At 44.3% G+C, this 12,964-nt stretch overlaps 1 protein-coding gene across 1 annotated transcript in view; it reads right to left on the bottom strand.

Moving 5' to 3' along the window:
* Positions 1–12,964, bottom strand: part of AMBRA1 (autophagy and beclin 1 regulator 1) — a 256,562-nt gene that overhangs the window by 213,401 nt on the left and 30,197 nt on the right. Inside the window, exon 2 of the mRNA XM_006157846.3 lies at positions 8,653–8,735. The gene's annotated coding sequence lies outside the window, so the exon portion shown is untranslated. The remainder of the gene's footprint in view (positions 1–8,652; positions 8,736–12,964) is intronic.

Genomic DNA, 12,964 nt, shown 5'->3' on the forward strand with positions numbered 1-12,964 from the left:
TTCTTTTTTTTTTTTTTTGAGAGGTTTTTGCTATAGGGCGCATGCACTCATCAGAAAGAGAGAGACAGAAAGCGAGAAGTCACCCCCTCCCCCAGGGAGGGATGGCCACACCGCAATCCCTTCTCCTCCATTCTCCTCTCGGGATCTTGGGCACGCACGCACACACACCTGGCATGAGTTTAAGCCACCGGGTCCGGGACTCAAACTGCGGTCAGTTACATGGGAGTCCAGCAACATAGCCATTATGCCAACTGCTGGTCCCAAATAAAACATACTTTAAAAAAAAAAAAAAGATTCAAACTCAAGCACTCTGGCTCTGGAATCTAGACAACTAATTAGCACAGAATACTCTCTAATGCTGGAGATAAAACCTCCTTTTAAAAGAAAAAGAATTATTTATTTATCTAATATCATTCTTTATTTGACCAGAGAGAGAGAGACAGAAAGGGAGAGTGAGAAGACAAGCCACCAGGTGTGGGACTGGAACCCTGGTCAGCCATGTGGGAGTCCAGCACCTTAACCATCATGCCACCTGCCAACCCCAAGATAAAAAAATTCTACAACTCTCTCCTAATTCCATGTGTACTAGTCTCACATGTATATGGCTTGTTTAGTAGGATGCACTGCCTTATGCTATCAACTAGAAATCTCCTTGCTTAACATAGTTAATGTGTATCTCCTCGGAGTTCAAGTAGAGCAGACCCATAGATAATAATTTAAAGAATGATATGAGAAAAAATGAAAAAAGCCTCACATCCCTTCCTTTACAGCAATTCATTCACACAGTTTCTAAGAGAAAAGGAGACTTCAAAACCACTAACCAAAATTAACTTCAAAATCAAAAAAGTACCAAATGAGACTATATCATGAAACTCAGCTACTTTGTATTTATCGTACAAATCTACCAACTCCATCAAAATAAGAAAAATTACCTACCAGGAAATATAGATGCCACATGGTAAGTAGAACAGAACATAAATCTCAAAAAATATAATTGATGGGCCGGCAAGTGGCATGGTGGTTAAGGGCGCTGGACTCCCACATGGCCGACCACAGTTCTAGTCCCAGACCAGGCAGGTTGCTTTCTCACTTTCCTTCTCTCTCTCTCTCTCTCTCTCTCTCTCACTCTCTCTCACTCTCACTCTCACTCTCATTCTCACTCTGTCCCTCTCTGGTCAAATTTAAATAAACAAACAAATAAAGTTAAATGAAAAATAATTCTTAAAAAAAAAATATATGATCAACTTGAGTCCAGCAGGTGGTGTAGTGGTTAAGGCACTCGACTTTCACATGACCAATTGTGGTTTGAGTCCCGGACCCAGCACTTGAAATTCATGCTGGGCATGAGTGCATACGTGCCTCAAATCCTGAGACTTTATATTTATAAAATAGACAAGGACCAGCAGATGGTGTCACTACACCATTGGACTCCCACATAGCCAGTCATCCATGGTTTAAGTCTTGGACCCGACGGCCCAAACTCACACCAGGTGCTTGTGAGTGCGTGGCTATAATCCCAAGAGGAGAATGGAGGAGAAGAGATAGTGGTGTGGCCACCTCCCCTGTGGGTTTCTCGCGTTCTGTCTCTCTGCCTCTCCAATGAGTCCACGTGCCCTACAGCAAAACTCTTTTAAAAAGAGAGAGAGAATGACTGCACACTCTGTCAGATCTGTACACGTCCTTGAAAACGTGAATACGACACACACATACGCCCAAGAACAGAAAAAGGGGAAGCCTTTATGTGCAGTATCACGCCAACCCCCTCATTCACCTGACAGATGCACCTGCCAGTGACCTCCCTGTCCTGCCAAAGTTGGTCCCAAATAACGGCTGTCTACTACCTCGGCTCATCAGCTGGTGGTGCGTCCTCTCCAAAGGCAGCGGCCACACATTCCCTCCTGCGCGTAGCTTGTGTGCGTCCTGTACCCATCTCTCCCCGTGAGACCAGGCTGATGGTGACCTGCTCTGACCACAGAATGAGGCAGAAGTAGCAATGTACCCATTACAGGCCTGGCAGCCTTCACATTTAACTTAAAAAAAACCTGCTGAAGAGAGCAACCACACCGAGGCCGGGAATGACAAGACAGCTCGTGAGGAGAGGGAGGTCACACGGAAGGCCATCGTGATGCTCGACAAGGGGGGCCAGGAGTGCAGAGGCCACACACAAAACAGCAAGGCTGATTCACAGGGGAGAGTTCTGGGTTCAGACCCGAAAGTCTCCCAGCCTGAATGGTGCTGCGCTGGCTAAAGCCTCAGGACAGACGGAAGTGCCTGTCTGTCTCTCCTACTCATGGACGGCAGAAAGAAAGGAAGTTTTTTTGTTTGCTTGTTTATTTGTTTGTTTCTAAATTTAAAAAAAAGGGGGGGGAGGCCTGGACAAATGAGCAAATCTAACCCGGCCGAACCACTAGCTGAAAGCAGACAAATTAATGACCCCCAGCTGACCCCACATAGGGCAGAAGACTCCCACACAAGTCCCACCCAATTCCTAAACCACAGACCTGTGACAAATAATGAATCATTTTTGTCTTAAGCTATGGATTTTGAGGATTTTTTTTACAGCAACAGATAACTAAAATATTGGCTATTTCCAGTACTGACCAATGTCAAGAATTTCCTATAGAAAACCCACTACTTGCTCAACACTCCAAAAAAAAAGCGATTTCTGGGACTGACCTCATGGCCTAACCAAGAGAGCCAGATCCTGCATGGTCAATTGCAGTTGGAAGCCTGGCCCTAGCAGCTTGAAAAACACTGTGCATGAGTGATCAGAATCTAAACAGGGTAGAAAAATGGAGAAGGGACTGTGGTACCACTGTACCCCACAGGGAGGAGGATATCTCCTCTCCCTCTTTCTCTGTCCCTCTTTCTCTGTTGAATGCATGCACCCTCGAGTAATTTTAAAAAAGGATTTCTGAGCCAGCAGGTAGCATGGTAGTTAGGGGTTATAGACTCACCACATCCCAAGTCCTGGACCTGGAGGTTTACTTTCTCATATTCCCTCTCTCTGTCTTACTTTGTCCCTATCTGGTTGAATTACAATAAATAAATAAACAAACAAACAAAGTTAAAATAATTTTTTAAAAAAAGAACAAAAAAAAATGATTTCTGGGACCAGTAGATAGCATAGTGGTTATGTCACTGGATTCCCACACGGCCAACCACAGTTCTAGAACTAGAGCAAGTGGCTTGAAAATCACACTGTGGGCACATGTGCATGCATGCCCAACATCCAGAAAGAGAATAGAAAAGTAATTGCAGGGTGGCCATACCCCTGGGGGATGATTTCTCACTTTCCCTCTATCCCTCTCACTGTCTCTGTCTCTCTCTCTCTACAGCAAATACACTCTAAGGCAAAAATCTCTAAAAAAAATTCTGAAAATGTAAAAATGAAATAAATTTAGGTAACCAAAGATAGCTCGAATTTTTTTTAAGGTTTTTGCCATAAGGTGCATAAGCTTGCCAGAGAGAGAGAGAGAGTGAAAGGGAAAGTGAGAAATCACCCCCCAGGGGATGGTCAATGCCGAAATCCCTTCCCCTCCATTCTCCTCTGGGGATTTTGGGCACATACACACATGCCCGACATGATTTTCAAGCCCCCAGGCCCGGGACTCAAATCATGATCAGTCATGTGGGAGTTCAGCACCTTAACCACTACACCACCTACTGCCCCCTTGAAAATAACTTTTGTGACACTTATTTTTCTTTCTTAGTTTTTTTGCTTTGGGTGCCTGTGCCTGTCAAAGACAGATAGAAAGACAGATAGAAAGAGAGACAGATAAAGTGAGGAATCACCCGCTGGAGGGGAATGGTCACGACATAATCCCTTCTCCCCGGTGCTCCTCTCAGTATGCTGGCACTAACATGTTTCCTGCAGAGCTGACCATGTGGGATCCAGCTGCCTTAACCACCTCACCACTAGTCCTGGCACTGGTAATCCCTTGTTAAGACTTTCTTTACGGGCCAACAGATGGTGTAGTGGTTACATTGCTGAACTTCCACATGGGCGGCCACAGTTTGAGTCCCAGACCCAGTGTTCACTGGATTCCCACAGGTTGACTGCGGTACCAGTCCTACACCTGGTAGCTTCAAACTCAGTGTGTCTAAGATTCCAGGAGAATGGAGAAGGGACTTTGGTGTGGCCACACCCCAGGGAGATGATTTCTCGCTTTCCCTCTCACTGTCTACCTCCCCCCACCACCACTTCTCCCAACTTCACACATGACCTGAGGCAAAAAAAAACTCTTAAAATAAATAAATAAAAATAAAAACCATTTGGGACAAGCAGGTGGTGTAATCGTTAAGCCGCTGGACTCCCACGGAGTCAACTACAATTTGAGTCCTGAACATGGTGGCTTAAAACTGACACTGGACACATGTGCATGCATGCCCAAAATCTCAAGAGGAGAACGGAGAAGGGATTGCAGTGTGGTCGTCTCCCCTGGGGGGAGGGGGTGGGTGGTGATTTCTCACTTTGCCTTTCTGTCTCTCCAGCTTGCACACATGCCCTATAGCAAAAATCTCTCAAAAAGAAAAAATAAAAAACTTTGTTTTCCTTCCTTCTTTCCCTTCTCTCTTCCTTCTCTTCCCTTTCCTTTCTTTCCTCCTTCTTTTTCATTTTCTTTTTTGCTAGAAGGCACATGCACTCTCCAGAGAGCCGAGGGGTGGGAGTGGTGAGCATCCTCCAGGGGAAATGGTACACTGCAGTGTCTTCCTCTCTCCCCCTCCTATTGGGATTTTGGACCCACAGGCACACACACCCCACGTTTCCTGATGCCACAATCCTCCAGCCACCAGTGGTTCTTGCCACAGTGGTTCTCACCACCACACCCGTCCAGCATGTTTCTCAAACCACCAGATCTGAGAGGCAAACTACAGTCAGCTACGAAGGACCCGCTGCCTCAATCACCAGGCCATGAGGTCGGCCCAAAGACTCTTCTTCAAAAAATTGTAAACTATTAATCTTTTCCCCTTTTTTGTTTTTTTTTTTTGTTTTTTGTTTGTTTGTTTGTTTGTTTGTTTTAGTATTTTGCTATAGGGCACATGCACTCCCCAGAAAAAGACAGAGAGAAAGATGAGAAATAGCTGCCCGGGGATGGCCACACCAAAACCCCTTCTCCTCTATTTTTCCCTCGGGACCTTGAGCACACATGTACACGCGCCCCAGGGTACAAAAACCTCTCCTCTCAAGACATGGAGCTCAGGACTTGAACTGATCAGTTGGCCACGTGGGGTCCAGTCACCCCAACCACCAAGCTACCGGCTGACCCCCAATCTATCTCAGCCAGTCGTTTTGTGATGTGCGTGTCACTGACCACAGACGTGCAAGCAACAGAGCATGCAAAGGGCAAATCCAGCACTGCAATTATGGGAAGGGAAAAACATTTTTAGTCCATTCTTCAAATGTGCAGCAACATTTTTTTATCCTCATATCCAAACAGCATTCTCAGAACCAAGTAATATTCTAAGAGCAGAGAAAGGAATGTGGGACGTCATCTTTTTCAAGTTTGAGAATTCTGGCTATAAAAATTTGACTCTGAGGCCAGCAGCATGGTGGTTAAGGTGGCAGGATCCAACATGGTCAACTGTGTAGTTTGAATCCCGGATACAGAGGCTTGAAAAACATGCCAGGAACATGCATGGATGGGCCCAGAATTCTGAGAGGTGATTGGAGGAGAAGGGATTGGAGCTTGGACCGCCCCTCCTGGAGGCACTGTTTTTTTGTTCTTTGGTTTTTTGGTTTTTTTTTTTTTTTTTTTTTTTTGGAGACGTTTTTCCTATAGGGCACGTTCGCTCACCAGACAGACAGAGACAGACAGAGAGATAGAAAGCGAGAAATCACCCCCCAGGAGGGATGGTCATGCCGCAACCCCTTCTCCTCCATTCTCCTCTCAGGATCTTGGGCACGCACGCACACGCACCCGGTGTGAGTTTAAGCCACTGGGTCTGGGACTCGAACCACGGTCGGAGTCCAGTGACATAGCCATTCCGTCAATTGCTGGTCCCAAGGTGGTGCTTTCTGATCCCTTACATGAACACGAACACACACACACACACATACACATCTCTGTCCAGTGAGCACACAGGAACTATAGCAAAAAAAATTTTCTAATTATTTATTTATTGGGGGACCAGCAGTTAGCATAATGGCTATGTTGTTGAACTCTCATGTAGTTGACCATGGTTCAAGTGCCGGACCTGGTGGCTTAAATTCATGCAGGACGTGTGTGCGTGCATGCCCAAGATCCCGAGAGGAGAATGGAGAAGGGATGGTGGAGTGGCCAACCCCCCTGGGGGGTGATTTCTCACTTTCTATCTCTCTGTCTCTCTCTTTCTGGCGAGCCCATACACCCTATAGCAAAAACCTCTCCCAAAAAAACGGGGGGAAAATTATTTATCTACTGGGACCAGCAGGTGGCTTAGTGGTGGTTAAGGGCCCTGGATGTTCAAGTTCTAGACCTGCTTTCTCACTTTTTCTCTCTCTGTCCCCCTCTGGTCAAATTAAAATAAATAGAGTTAAATAAAATAATTCTTTAAAACACTTACTTATTGGGACCAGCAGTTAGCGTAATGGCTATGTTACTGGATTCCCATGTAGTCGACTGCGGTTCGCGTCCTGGACCCGGTGGCTTAAGACTCATGTCAGGCGCGTATGCATGCGTGCCCAAAATCCCGAAAGGAGAACGGAGGAGAAGAGATTGCGGTATAGCCATCTCCCCTGGGGGGTGATTTCTCGCTTTCTGTCTCTCTCTCTGTATGTCTGGCGAGAGCACGTGCACTATAGCAAAAACCTCTACCTCTCCCCTCAAAAAAACTTATTTATTTCATTTATTATTATTTTTTAAGTTTGCTATAGGGCATGTGTGCTCACCAGAGAGAGAAAGAGAGAGAGTAAGAAAGTTAGCCACCAATCCACGACTTGAACCATGGTCAGCCTTGTGAGAGTCCAGTGCCCTAACTACCACACCACCTGCTGACCCAGCAAAAGAACTTTTTGAAGAATTACTTCATTTCATTTATTATTATTGTTTTTTATTATTATTATTATTATTTTGACCAGAGAGAGAGACAGAGAGAGAGGGAAAGCGAGAAAACAAGCAGCAGGTCTGGGATTCGAACCACAGTTGGCCATGTAGGGTCTAGCACCTTAACTAGCAAATGGTCAGCCACGGGGGAGTCCAGCGATACAACCATTATGCCAACAGCTAGTCTTCAGCCAAAGAATTTTTTTTTTAAATATTTAATCTTGGGACCAGCACTTAGCGTAATGGCTATGTCTCTGGACTCCCATGTAATTGACTGCCGTTCGAGTCCCGGACCAGGTGGCTTAAAACTCACACCGGGCACGTGTGCATATGTACCCAAGATCCCGAGAGGAGAATGAAGAAGAAGGAACTGCGGCGTGGCCAACCCCCTGGGGGGGTGATTTCTCTTTCTGTCTCTCTGTCTGGCGAGCACACGTGCCCTATAGCAAAAACTTCTCCCCCTCAAAAAAAAATTAATCTTGGGCCAGGTGGTGGCATGGCAGTTAAGGTGACTATAACCCCCATGACTAGCTGTGTGGTTTGAATCTCAGACCCACCGGCTTGAAAAACACACCAGGCCCATGTACACATGTGCCCCGAATCCTGAGAGGAGGATGGAGAAGGGATTAGAGCATGGCCATCCACCCTGGGAGTGATTTCTCTCCCTCTCTGTCTCACTTTGGCAAGTGTCCATGCCCTCTAAGAAAACTTTTAAAGAGTCACCCAAATTTACTCCCTGAAAAAACTGGAGGGTAGGTATGTGAGTCAAGCCCATAACACCACATGATTTAATGGGTAAGACTGGAGATAAGAAGCTTCAATAACTGGAGCTGACACATGGTGTGGTGGTTAAGGTGCTACATTTCCATATGGCCAACCACGGTTCGAGTGCTGGCCACAGCAGCTGGATTTTTCCCTGTCCCAGTCTCTCTCTCTCTGGTGAACACATGTGCCCTATGGCATAGTTAAATAATAATAAATCATTATTATTTTTTTAAAAAACCTTCAATAATGGATTTTTATGAGTGGATTGTTATATAATTTTGAGCAAATCACTTTCTCTGAATTTCAAGTTTCCTTCATGTGTAAATTGAAAGTTTACCCTCTTTATCTTAAAGAAATACAGTCTTTAGAAAAGCTTAGAAAAATCAGTGACAGAAATTCAAGGCGGCATTACTGCTTTTCAAATGGAAAAGCCAAATTAGGAAGCAATCATAACAGAACACATGATGAATGGGAGTTCACACAAAGGAGTCTGGCACGTAAAGTTCTGAGAGAAAGAATGCAGGGGTTATAAGGCGGAATCAGAGAGCACCTTCAACCAATCACCACGGCAAGTAACTCCACAGAACTCCATACGGCCAAATACACGGCTCTCTCACAAGAAGTCAAAAGCCAGAAATAAACTGCTAGGAGGCAGATCCTGCACCTCCACTTCACACATGCAGCAGCATGTGCTTTTTACATACAAACTCTCGCGTGAAAGAAACCTCTACTGGGCATATCAAATGGGCTAACGTCACAAAACACTTTGCAGATACAAAACTAAGTGAACTCTAATCACTGTCGTTAAGCTGAAAGGCAGGGAGAGTGAAGCTCCGAGATTTCTGCTGCAGACTGTACTTACTAGGGCTTCCCAAAGTAAGTCACAACGATGTCGTCTGACGTCTGAGACACAGGAAAGCTTCTGCTCCAAAGTGTGATCAAAAACTGGAAATAGAAAGCCATAAGATTCAAATATGAGACTGACAATCTTCCTTACTCCCACTTACCTCAGGAGATTGGAGAAAAAAGGAAAGGAGTTTTATGTCCACGTTATCGTGAGGAAAAAGCTGCGCTGAGAACAGAGCACTCCTGAAAATTCAAGCGAGAAGGACGAAACGACTGAACCGTGAACAAACTGAAGCTCAACCTTTCAGTCCCAAATTATCAAAGAAATAAGAAGACCAGGACAGATACCCTAAAATGCAGAGAAATGACAAGAGATATTCTATTAGCCAAGCGAGGGGGAAAAAGTCGCTTTTGATGGAAGAAATTTCAGAGGCAAAAACAGCTTAACCCCAGCAATAGAGCAATGGGAACTGAAACCGGCCGCCTCAGACAAACAGGCCTAATGACTTTGGCAACCACATACCTTCCAGCCACCAACAATGGGAGGAGGCGCAGCAGAGCTGATGGCAAATCACAAGGCTCACATCTTTCTGTTTTCCCTACCACCTTTGACAAAAAGAGTCCGATCCAATCCTCAGAGCACCCAGTTGCCCCTGATACATTTCGGAAACCCCTGGAACTACAGCAACAGCACTGAGAAAGCTCTGAGATCAGTAACCCAGGAATCCTCACAAGCCCCAGGACAGATGGAATTACTCACCAGACAAGGAAGAAAAACAAAACCTGGAAGAGGTTAAGAAATTCATCTGAGTTCACAGATGAGTCAGGAGGCAAAGCAGAATTTGAATTCAGGCTTCCCCTTCAGATAGCATCAGAGCTTAACTCCCAGTCCTTGGCTGGGACAAGATACTGTGTTCAGTGTTCTCCAATCTCCGAGTCAGCCCAGGTCAGGTTCTTGGCTGACTAGAATAGGCAAGGAAAAATTTCCCTCAAGACTTCAGGAAAAGAAGTCCAATTATTAAATGCAGAGTCCTTGTGCTAAAAGGTCCAGATGCCCTTCTACTTGCCAATCACAACTCTCAGCCAATCAAAATAGGGGCCCTGGATTTAAGAACCCAGTCATTCTAAGCTCTGAGTACAAGCTGGATTCCATTTTCTCAACTTTCCAAATTAAGAACACTTAAGGAGGGAAGAAGGAGGCAAAAGCAGTCATAAAACGGCCGGCATGCACGTACTGGATAAATACTGTGTGCTCGGCACTGTTTTAGGCACTCAGCACATTACAGTGAGTAAGAACATTCCTGCCCTCAAGACGCTTAGGTGATCATTTATATCATCAAACAGCTTTGTGGCCTAGTGGTTAAGGAAGCCAGACCACATGTGGCCAGCCACGCTGTTCAATTTCTGGCCCACCATCTCGAAAAACAAGCCAGGCGCCTGTGCATGTGTGCCCCAAATCCGAACGGAATGGAGAAATGACGAAGGGATTGTGGTGTAACCATGCCCTGTTGGAGAAGTAACCCTCTCCCTCTCTCTGGTACATGCACACACCCTCTGGCAAATACAGACAGTAACAAAAAATACTTTGAAGTAGTGACAAATAATGCTAGGAATAAGGAAAGAGGGAGAGAGAAAATGACTTTGTTGTTGTTTTGCTTTAGGGTGCACATGCTCATTGAAAACAGAGACACGCAGACAAAGAAAGAAAGAAAGTATCCTGCGGGGGGTCATGGTGGGGGGGTGGCCATACCACAACCCTTCTCCTCCATTCTTTCATTCTCCTCTTCGGACGCTCGGCACATATGCACACACACCCAACATGTTTCTCAAGTTACCAGGTCCAGGATTCAAACCATGTAGTTAGCCGTGTGAGATCTAGCTGCCCCAACGACCAAGCCACTGGCTGGCCAAAAACAAAAAACACTTTTTTTTTTTTTTCAAATCTAGGGTGGCCAGATAATGTCTGAGATAATATCTGAGTTAATTAAGTAAAATTAGCATCTAGAGGTAGAAGCCTTGAAAAGAGATAGGTGAAAAAAATATTCTAAGGAGAAAGAAGAGCAAGTCCCAAGGTCCACGCAGGCAAGCTAGCATGTGTCAGGGCCAGAAATAAGGCCAATGTTACTGGAGCACAGCTAATAAAGGGGAGAGGATAAAGACGCAGATAGAAACCAGGAGACGTGGGTAAAATTTGATTTTATTAAGTGTAATAGGCTGCTATTAGAGAACTTTGGTTAAGGAAACGTTACGATGATGCGATTCAGGCCACAGCTCTAACAATAAAGGTGATGATGAGTAGTCAAACTCTAGACATATGGACAAATAGTCAAGGAATTACAGATGTGAGATAAAAGACAACTAGAGGGGCCACCAGGTGGTATTGTGGTTAAGAAGCTGGAGTTCCACATGGCTGACCGAGGTTCTAGTCCTAGACCTGGCTGCTTGTTTTCTCACCTTCTCTGTTTCTCTCTGGTAAGCACATGTGCCCTATAGTAAATTTAAAATAATAATAAATAAAATGAAATAAACAATTCTATTAAAAAAAAAAAGAAAGAAAGAAAATTGGAAGTGATTCCTAGGTTTTTGGCTTAAATCCAAGAGAACAATGGGTCATTGATTGAGATAGGTCCCACTATTCTCGTGGAAGGGAGATGGATGAGAGAGTAAACAAAAAGAAAAAAAATCAATAGTTCAGGTTCACTTGAAACTTTTCTACAAATATAGACCTGATAAAATATAAATAACTCAAGAGAAACAGAGATTAAGATTTTTTCCTACAAATTATAGAATAAACATAATTCAAAATTAATTAATTCTTCAATAATTATATATAGGGTTAAAATAATATTCAAAGAAAGAAACCTTACCTCAAAAATAACAGGATCAGAGACCAGCAGGTGGCATGCGATTAAGGTGATGGCCAACTGTGGTTTGAGTACTGGACCTGACCGCTTGAAAATCATGCCAGGTAGCATATGCATCGATACCCAAAATCCCAAGAGGAAAATGGAGAAGGAATTAAGGAGTGGCCATCGTCCCCTGAGTGATTTCTCACTTTTACTCTCTCTCTCTCCTGCGTGCACACACACCTTATGGCAAAAGAGAAAGAGAGAGAGAAAGAGAGAAAGAGAGAAAGAGAGAAAGAGAGAAAGAGAGAAAGAGAGAGAAAGAAAGAAAGAAAGAAAGAAAGAAAAGAAAAGAAAAGAAAGAAAAGAGGGAGGAACAAAGTCAGTCAGTCAGTCAGTCAGTCAGTCAGTCATCCCCGTAGCTCAACAGGTAAAGTGCTGCAAAGAGGAGTCCCCCTAGCTCAACAGGTAAAGTGCTGCAAAGAGGAGGCCAAACCCAACAGGGCCAACCATGGGCACTGCAGAGTCCAGGACTACTCCATCCTCCTCCTGGCATTTTGGGCACTCATGCACACAAACTCGGTGTGTTTTTCAAGTCCCAAGGCTAGGTCTGGGACTTGAACCACAGAGTCAGCCATATGGGATGCAGCAGCCTTAAGTACCACACCACTGGCTAGCCCTATAAGAGCAATCTTAAAGCTTTCTAAGTACATGGTAGGAAAAATCCCAGTATTTATCTAATTATCTGCCAAGTGATAAAGACAAGTAGTAAAATAAAAAACATTTAAAATAATACTTTTATTTAATATTCACTGAGCATTTACTACACATCTGGCAGTGCTAAGCACTTCTCCACAGATTATCTCACTTATTCCTCACCACAATACTATTAATACAGTTATCACTATTACACCCATTTCACAAATCAAAAACTGGACCTTAACAAGGTTAAGTGATTTGCCTAAGCAGAGGAAAAATTCAAAATCAGGTCTGTTGCCAAATGCCTGCTCTAATCACTATATGTAGTATTATATTGCTTCTGTAAGACATATATTAAAACTCAGATACAGTGGGGCCAGCAGGTCGAGTGGTGGTTAAGATGCTGGACTCCCACATGGCCGACCATGGTTCAAGTCTTGGACGGACTTAGCAGCATGCAGTCTCTCTCTCTCTCTCCCCCCACCCTGTCAAAATTCTACAAATAATAACAAATACAATTAGGTAAATATTAAAAATTTAAAAAAACAGGGGAAAAAAACACTTTTTTCATGTTCTTGCACCTAGAAAGTCATAATTACAAAGAGCTGATTCAGGAGACAGAAAGAATGGATAAAGCTGAATGAATCTGAGTCAGAACACAGTGACTCATGCTATAACTTTAGGCAAGGTCCTTAACATCCATGCCTCAACCTACTTATCCATAAAGCAGTTAACCTTACTGGAGCCAACCATTTCTTGCCTCCTGGTGGTTCATGAATGTTA

Source organism: Tupaia chinensis, unplaced genomic scaffold (genome assembly GCF_000334495.1).
Source record: "Tupaia chinensis unplaced genomic scaffold, TupChi_1.0 Scaffold000561_1, whole genome shotgun sequence".
Lineage (NCBI taxonomy): Eukaryota > Metazoa > Chordata > Mammalia > Scandentia > Tupaiidae > Tupaia > Tupaia belangeri.